Raw genomic sequence first — 7,244 nt, forward strand, 5'->3', positions numbered from 1 at the left:
GCTGTCCATTAACATATATACATGTCTATGCCCAAAAAGAAGTAATAAATATCAGACGTTAGCTATTAATAAAATACTTTATCCCTTCTACTATTTTCTAATAACTTCGCGTAGATATAAAACCTTGCTGAAACGAGATATTAAAAACGATACAAACTGGAAAACGGTAAATCGGAAACAATTTCAATTTATTTTCGAAATGAATTTTTTATTCCATCCTAATACGAGTTAAATTATCAGTGTAATTTCAGTAGCAGCCACTGGTGGTGCAGCAGTCGCTGGTGCAGAATCAATGAGAGGGAGTCGAGCGTGAATGGAGTGCAGGACAGAGTTGTTTCGCGTCCGATAAATCTCGACTAGGTCGACGGGGCTCTCGATTGTGCGTACATTGGCGATTGTGGCCACTATCGATAGCAAGGCCACGCACTGCCGTCAGAGCATAGAAAGTGCTGCTACGGATGTCGAACAGGTGTCCCCACTTCGATACCCTAACCTCGGCGCTGCTTTCAGTGGCTCTGCAGTGTCGGATGTACACGTATGTGCGACGTACGGGATGTGCACCTGGAGGCGATCTTGTTACTAGGTCATAAGAGGTGTGTATCAATGAAATTCGTGCTAATCAACCGTTGCTCGCGGAAAGTAGACGCCTGCAGTCACGAGAATGGTCCGCGTGTGTGACAGCGAACGCCGTCGTGTGAAGTGCATTCGTCGAGAAGTTTAACCGATCGTCCGCTGCTCGCACCTGGCGTCTCTCGCCAGTCTCATCCATCGCCGTGTGTGCGTTCTGCGTCCCGCTTTCTTTTCGTCCTGCACGAACAATCTTGCTCCGCGAACGTACCATTGACGTGTACAGGATTACGACAAACGCGAAACGTTCCGTGCGTCCGGGATCGCAGTGACGTATTCCTACCTCGGCTACGTGTGACGAATTCCACGCCAACTGCTACTGTGAGTCTAATAACAGACTTTTGTGGTGCAACATAGAATACGGAGCCAGCGATCGTAATTTCACGTTAAGCCCGAAACAAAGCGAAACGAAGTCGGGCGAACCGGAGGCTGAACCAAACGCCGATCGAAAGAGCGCGCTCTCGGCCAGGAAAACTGGGTAATGTCTTTTTAGCTCGTGTCACGCGACCAATACGCGACCATGTGGTATCGCAACGTAACGGTGCTGCGAGAATAGCTATATACTATATTCGTTCCCCGACGTAGACGCATTTCGCGGTATTCCATATAATTATAAGATTAATATACACGTATATACCTATATCGTTTCAGCACGGTGTGCGTAACGCGTTTCCAATTCATTCTGGAACCGTACCGCACGGATTCCATCTCGTTTTTGCCAGTCCGGTCGTGTGGCATGTAATCTTATTCTACCGGCTACGTCGGTATTCCGTTTAAAGGAATGCGGCACACCTGCTCATCTTTTAACGTATTTCCAAGGTCTTTCATCGGATCCCATAAAGCGTTACACGTATCCTCTTGGTATATACGTGTAAATTCGAAACGATAATCTGATTTATTTCTTTTTATTCTATGCGAAATATCTTACCGTTCTATTATCCACCATCGCGAATCGCCGCGAATAACCTTCGTTAACAATGGATAAATTATTCATGAAGACAAGCCAGTTGTTTTAATCGGAGAACATTATATAGGTAAATGCAGCATACCTCGGCGGTGATTAATAAAACGAGTGAAAGGTTTGCCGTGCGAAGTTCTCGTGGGTTGATGAGCGAATTGACCAGTTCAAGACGGCACGTTATTCGACCTGCAAGGACACGTGTACCCAGTTCCGATCGGACGGACCCCTTGTGCAGTTACAACAAACGATTCCACTGCGGTAATACGCTTGAAAACGTGAGCGCTGGGAATGCGATAAATTCGCGATTATTATTCCAAGATAGTATTCACGGAATCCCGTTGTTCCGATAATACTATGATTAGCATATTTGCTTAAAGTAACGCTTTGCAATGCTAACGATAAATAGCGATATAGGTCCAGCTAATCACGCCGCGATGAAATTCCCCGCGGCCATAGCGTAGAGTTTAGAAATTCGGAAACTTGGGGGCGCATAATGCGCAACGCGTCCGTAAATTTCACCACTAATCTCTATATTACGCTTTTTTCTCTCTTTATTTTGATCGAATATCGTAAATAAAAGTAGCCATATAAATTTAAAAGCCAAGCCGATTTATGACCAGAAAATATGTTTCAATTATTTATCTACACAATACACTTATGCTACTGATAGATGCCAATCACCACTTCTGATAAGTTCATGGTCAAGTGATAATCAAATATTAAATATTCATTATCTTTTGTTTATTTATGTGACAGATAAGATTGATTTTTGAATTATGTCTAGAAGCAAATGCCTCCTTGTTTTCTCGAAAGTATAGTATCCTGGGCAACTCGAGTCGAGTGTATAATTACTTCGAAAATAATATCTCCTTTTGCTCGACGCGAGGGAAAATATAATTATTAAACGTTGCTAATTAATCCAGCTTAAATATAGCTTGAACGTGGCATTGGAATTAAACGGTTGCAACCATTGCGGCAAGATTTCATTGTTAAAAATGTATTCTTTGCTCCCCGTCTTACGTTAATTATGCGCGAAGCTAACCTCATATTTTATGCACTACTCTGCGTTGCATGAAAGAAGTCATCTGAGAAACCAGCCCAAGCATTCTAACATCATGCCAGAAGTAGAGTAAAACGCTTCCCTTATTGATAGAATTGATCCCTTCCTGTTAGCCCAGTCACAGAACACCATGTGACAAAGAAAGCGACCAAAGCAACGAGACGACAAAGTGAGGCAGACGGAAAAAATAGATGCAAGAGCATAGACTCATCCCAAAGCGGTAGGTAGTGCTTCCGATTCATTGTAAGTTAACTCTGAGATAACATTTCTTTCGCGGATATCCTACGCCTATGTTAACTTTCCACGTTACCGAACTTGGAGATAGTAGTTTTGGGAGTGTCATAGAAGAGTGGGTATTACTAACAAGAGTTAGTATAATAGTAAGAGGAATACCCCTCTTGCCCCGCAACCGAACGAGATGACTTCTTTCATGCAACGCATAGTACATCCGCCGCCCCGTTTTCGAATTCGATCCACGCGGAACGATTCCGTCGATACTGTCGCTCGTTTCGCGCGTAATTCCGCGCGAAGGGCTTTCGAACGTCCGACGTCGAATGTTAACGGTAACGCAGTATGTCGCGAGCATGGCGACGCGTTCGACAAAGGAAAACGACGGGAGGAAAGGAAAGAGAAGAAAACGGGTCGCGAGGTGACGACGACTTTCATGAGTGAAATAAACCGTGAACGCAAAGTGCACCGAGTGAAAATAGTAATTTGTAAATTCACCAGGCCTCCGATGCCGTGTGTGCACGCGCACGCCTTTCGTAATCGAAAGATAAACGACACGTATTATTTTTCGCGCGCGCCACCTGAGCGGTATTCTAGATGAACGATTTCACCGAAAGCCGTTTAGAAACTCACGTTACGCCAGTAATAGGTTAAAAATTCGCGAGTGCATTTACGATTATCTACGTATACGCGATAATTAATTTCGTACGTGTAACTAACCTCAAATTTTTCTTCGCGTCGGTCACGTGGACGCGCATCGTCCGGAAATTTGTCGTTACGTATGATTTTGTACTTAAGACTGAAATTACTAGTAGATACGTGTAGAAGCAAAGAATACTAGAGATTGGATAATGGTCAGAAACGTTCGGACGCTGCCGTATGCGTGTAAAAGTAAAGGAGCATTAGTGGGCTTTATGAAACCGAAGCAAGTTCGCTGCAGTTTATCGCTGCTTGTACGAGAAACCTTTAAAGACTGCTCGTTGTGCTGTAACGAGAATTGTACACGACACTCGACCCACACGGTCGCGGCTTTCAACGAGTCACGCAGAGCTCTTGTGATTGGATTTGTAACACTATGTGCGCGAACGTTATAGTTTCGCGAATATGCGGGATGCTTGATACAGTAGATGGATCGATAAATTAGGTGTACGACTTTTACGATGGCGTTGTGATTCTTAGTACTCCATACGTTCGATAGGTGTATCGAGGTAAATTTTATTTCATCTTCTCCTTTCTCCTTTTTCTTTTCGCATTTAATCCATAATACCTTTCACTTAACTAACACGAAACTTGAGAGGTTAAGACAGTTGTTAATTGAGTAAAGTAGTCAGTGGTCAGTGTGGTCACGTGATTCTGCTTACATTAAGAAGGTGGTTCTTTTGAACTGCACTGCAGGTATACTGCGTTGAAGTACTACGGAAGTCAAGTCGGTATGAGAAAGATCAGCTTGTAAATTTCCAGAACTCGTATCAAAATTTCGGTTTACCTTAAAGTAAAGAATTTTTATTATTTTTCAGTTGGAATACGAGACAGAAATAATCGCACGAAACGAGGTATTTCTTTTTCTTCGTCCCACGAATATAGGTTAGAACATGTGCGTGATGCATCGCGACGCGTTTGACTAATTTGCAGAGCATTTAGGAAAAATATGTACCGATCATTCTATGCATTTCCTGTACGCGTTCCGTTGTTAATTCATTCGCTCTTACCCGGAAAACTTTATGCCGGTTTTGTGACCCGTATGAAGCGGTGCGTAATAACGGTATTCGTATGATACTGCGATCTTCATTGTATCGTTATTGTCGGTTCGTTGGTATAATTAGTACTACCGGTATTGCGAATTTCGAAGAGCGGGATAAGAAATGAAAAAGATTATGTCGCCGACAATAGAAAAACGTTGGAAGTGTTTATCTTTAAATCATGCATTTAACCTCACTTTTAGTTTCCCGAATATAGGACGACTATTTATCTCGTATGTATTATCGACGGGAACAAGTAAATGGCAAAGCTAATGGTTAATAGTTGTCGATAAGTAAAGTGAAATACCGATTGCCATAGTCACGAAGAAATTAATCTTACCGTTAATTAATCTTACCATTAATCTTACAACAAATCCTGATAATTTCAATTTTATTTTTGCTCCATGACGCTACGTTACACATTCCGATTACCAAATTGATTCTTTTCATTTTTACAATTACTCAAAATATACAGCTGCTTTTGTGTTTATTAATATTAACCCTTTGCACTCGAGAGGTGAGCTTCAGTCACCGTTTCATAAAATTTGGAACATCGATATAAATTAATATATCAAATTTAATGTAACGCAACAGTGTGCGAAGTATCAAAGTCAAATAATTCTACTATTTACTACTCAAAAATATATCGCCATTTTTAATATAGAATCTTTGAATTTCTACTCTTTTCTAGCCAGAAAATGGTCGAGTGCAAAGGGTGTAAAATTAATATTGCCCTTTATACAAATAGTTATATAGATACATCTAGTTATCGTCATCACACAACTTTATTTATTATTCTATATAGATACACTCTATTTAGGTATACATTACAGGTCAGTAGTTCTAATATTAACGTCATTGTGTCATTATATGTCATAGTGCCATTAATTTCATTAATATCACATTGATCTATACCACTCGAATTTCCTCCCAAGTTATTATACTTCTTTTCTTCTTTCAACGCATCGTGCGTTTCCCAACCTAAAGGCGCATTTTCAAGTGCGGTGCTTTCGCACACGCGGATTACGAGGCGATGATATTTAATAAACGCGTATTAACCCAGTTTTATCATCTTCGAGGTGTCGGTCGTTTCCTTGGTCGATAAATCACGCAGTCGCGACGGAAGCGGCAGGGGACGAACGGAATGACTCGGGTAGGCGCGATTTTCAACGGAAGAATTTCATTCGTGGGCCAAACAATGGACGGACGCTAGAAGTTGAATCGTCGCGCGAGTTAATTACGCCGGCAGCACTCGGGTTGCGAATTGCATCGCTCTCGAGGATGCTTCGCCATGAATTCTGTCGCGTATATTGGATCAGCCTTGCTTTACGGCTCATTTCGCAGCGCGCAGGCCGACGACCGGAAATGGGATGGTTCCTTATGCAAGAATAAATTGAAATAATATATTTCTCCTTTTTTCTCTTTTTTCTTTTCTCTTTCCTTTTTTCGTTGAATTAAAACTTTCCTTTGGGCGTCAATAAGATATTGTTCGAATTGTATGATATATACGGATTTGCTTGAAATTTATTTTCAGCTGATCACGAAGAATGTCACTTCGAATTTGGTTATTATGCATTATACGCGTTTATTTATTATTTTATATATACGTTTGCTATTATTTCCTTATTATATAATTTTAGTATATTTGTTGTCTAACCTTTCGCTCGGATTTTGCGTTAGCTGTCATTCTTAAAAGTATCTTGCTATCGTTTTCTTACGCGATATCGTTATCGACAGTCCGTTACATAATTAAAACGCATATTTAATATGAAACGTGTTGCGTATAATGAATATCTTAAGGGTCTTCACAATAGGCGACTAAAAAGAAAAGAAAATCGAAAACACGAATTTCCCGAATAAATTAATTAATTCTCAACACGAGAGTGCATAGCTATTGCGAAAATTAAATTCCATTACAGAATTCCTGTTCCGCTTTTGCTCATCTTGACCCATTTTCTCAAAAGTTACCGTAGAAAATTAAATAAAATTTTTCACGATATTTTTTAACAATTCGCCAAACATACTAACCCAAAGAAAGAAATAATTTTGTAAACCATGCCTATACTGAAAGGAAAGAATTATTCCTAAAATTTTTCACAAAGAATTGACAGAAAATCGTACATTCGATTTATTCGATAATCATCAACATATCAAAATTCGCCTAAATTTCGGTGATCTGCAATGAAAAAATGGATCACGATGTTTCAAATTTTCCTAATAACGACAGTAAGTTGGGTCGTGAATTCTCTTAAACCGCGTATCAATGCAAATATTCTCCCGTTGCATGCATAATACTGCATAACGAACGATCTGCCACACCTTTGCACGCTTATCGAAAAATAACAATGTACATTAGGCAAGGAGATAAGATAGCAGAAAAGAGGGAACATCCGCAACGGGAAAGCAATTCTGGGAATAAGGAAGGAGCGAGGCTAGCTGCGCGAGTCACGTTTAATTTTCCAACAGCAGTCTCTGACATCGGCAGAAAATACAAAACGGTACATTAAGAACGCGGGCAAGCAACGTCGTTTAAGATTCACCGCGATTCTGTCGATGGAAAATCGATGTCTCGAAGGGAACAAAGTGGCGCGCCGCTCCATTTACGAAGCACGCCGCGCGTTGCTGAACC

At 40.8% G+C, this 7,244-nt stretch overlaps 1 protein-coding gene across 5 annotated transcripts in view; it reads left to right on the plus strand.

Annotated features, from left to right (window-relative positions):
- The first annotated feature begins 314 nt into the window (after positions 1–314).
- The window catches only part of Pgant5 (polypeptide N-acetylgalactosaminyltransferase 5), a 29,982-nt gene continuing 23,052 nt past the window's right edge, over positions 315–7,244 (plus strand). Inside the window, exons 1-2 of one of the 5 annotated variants that reach the window (XM_017896949.1) lie at positions 315–593; positions 985–1,105. The gene's annotated coding sequence lies outside the window, so the exon portion shown is untranslated. The other 4 variants (XM_017896947.1, XM_017896948.1, XM_017896951.1 and 1 more) reach the window with 4 other exon arrangements.

This window comes from Eufriesea mexicana, unplaced genomic scaffold (assembly GCF_001483705.2).
Source record: "Eufriesea mexicana isolate 0111107269 unplaced genomic scaffold, ASM148370v2 scaffold395, whole genome shotgun sequence".
Classification (NCBI taxonomy): domain Eukaryota; kingdom Metazoa; phylum Arthropoda; class Insecta; order Hymenoptera; family Apidae; genus Eufriesea; species Eufriesea mexicana.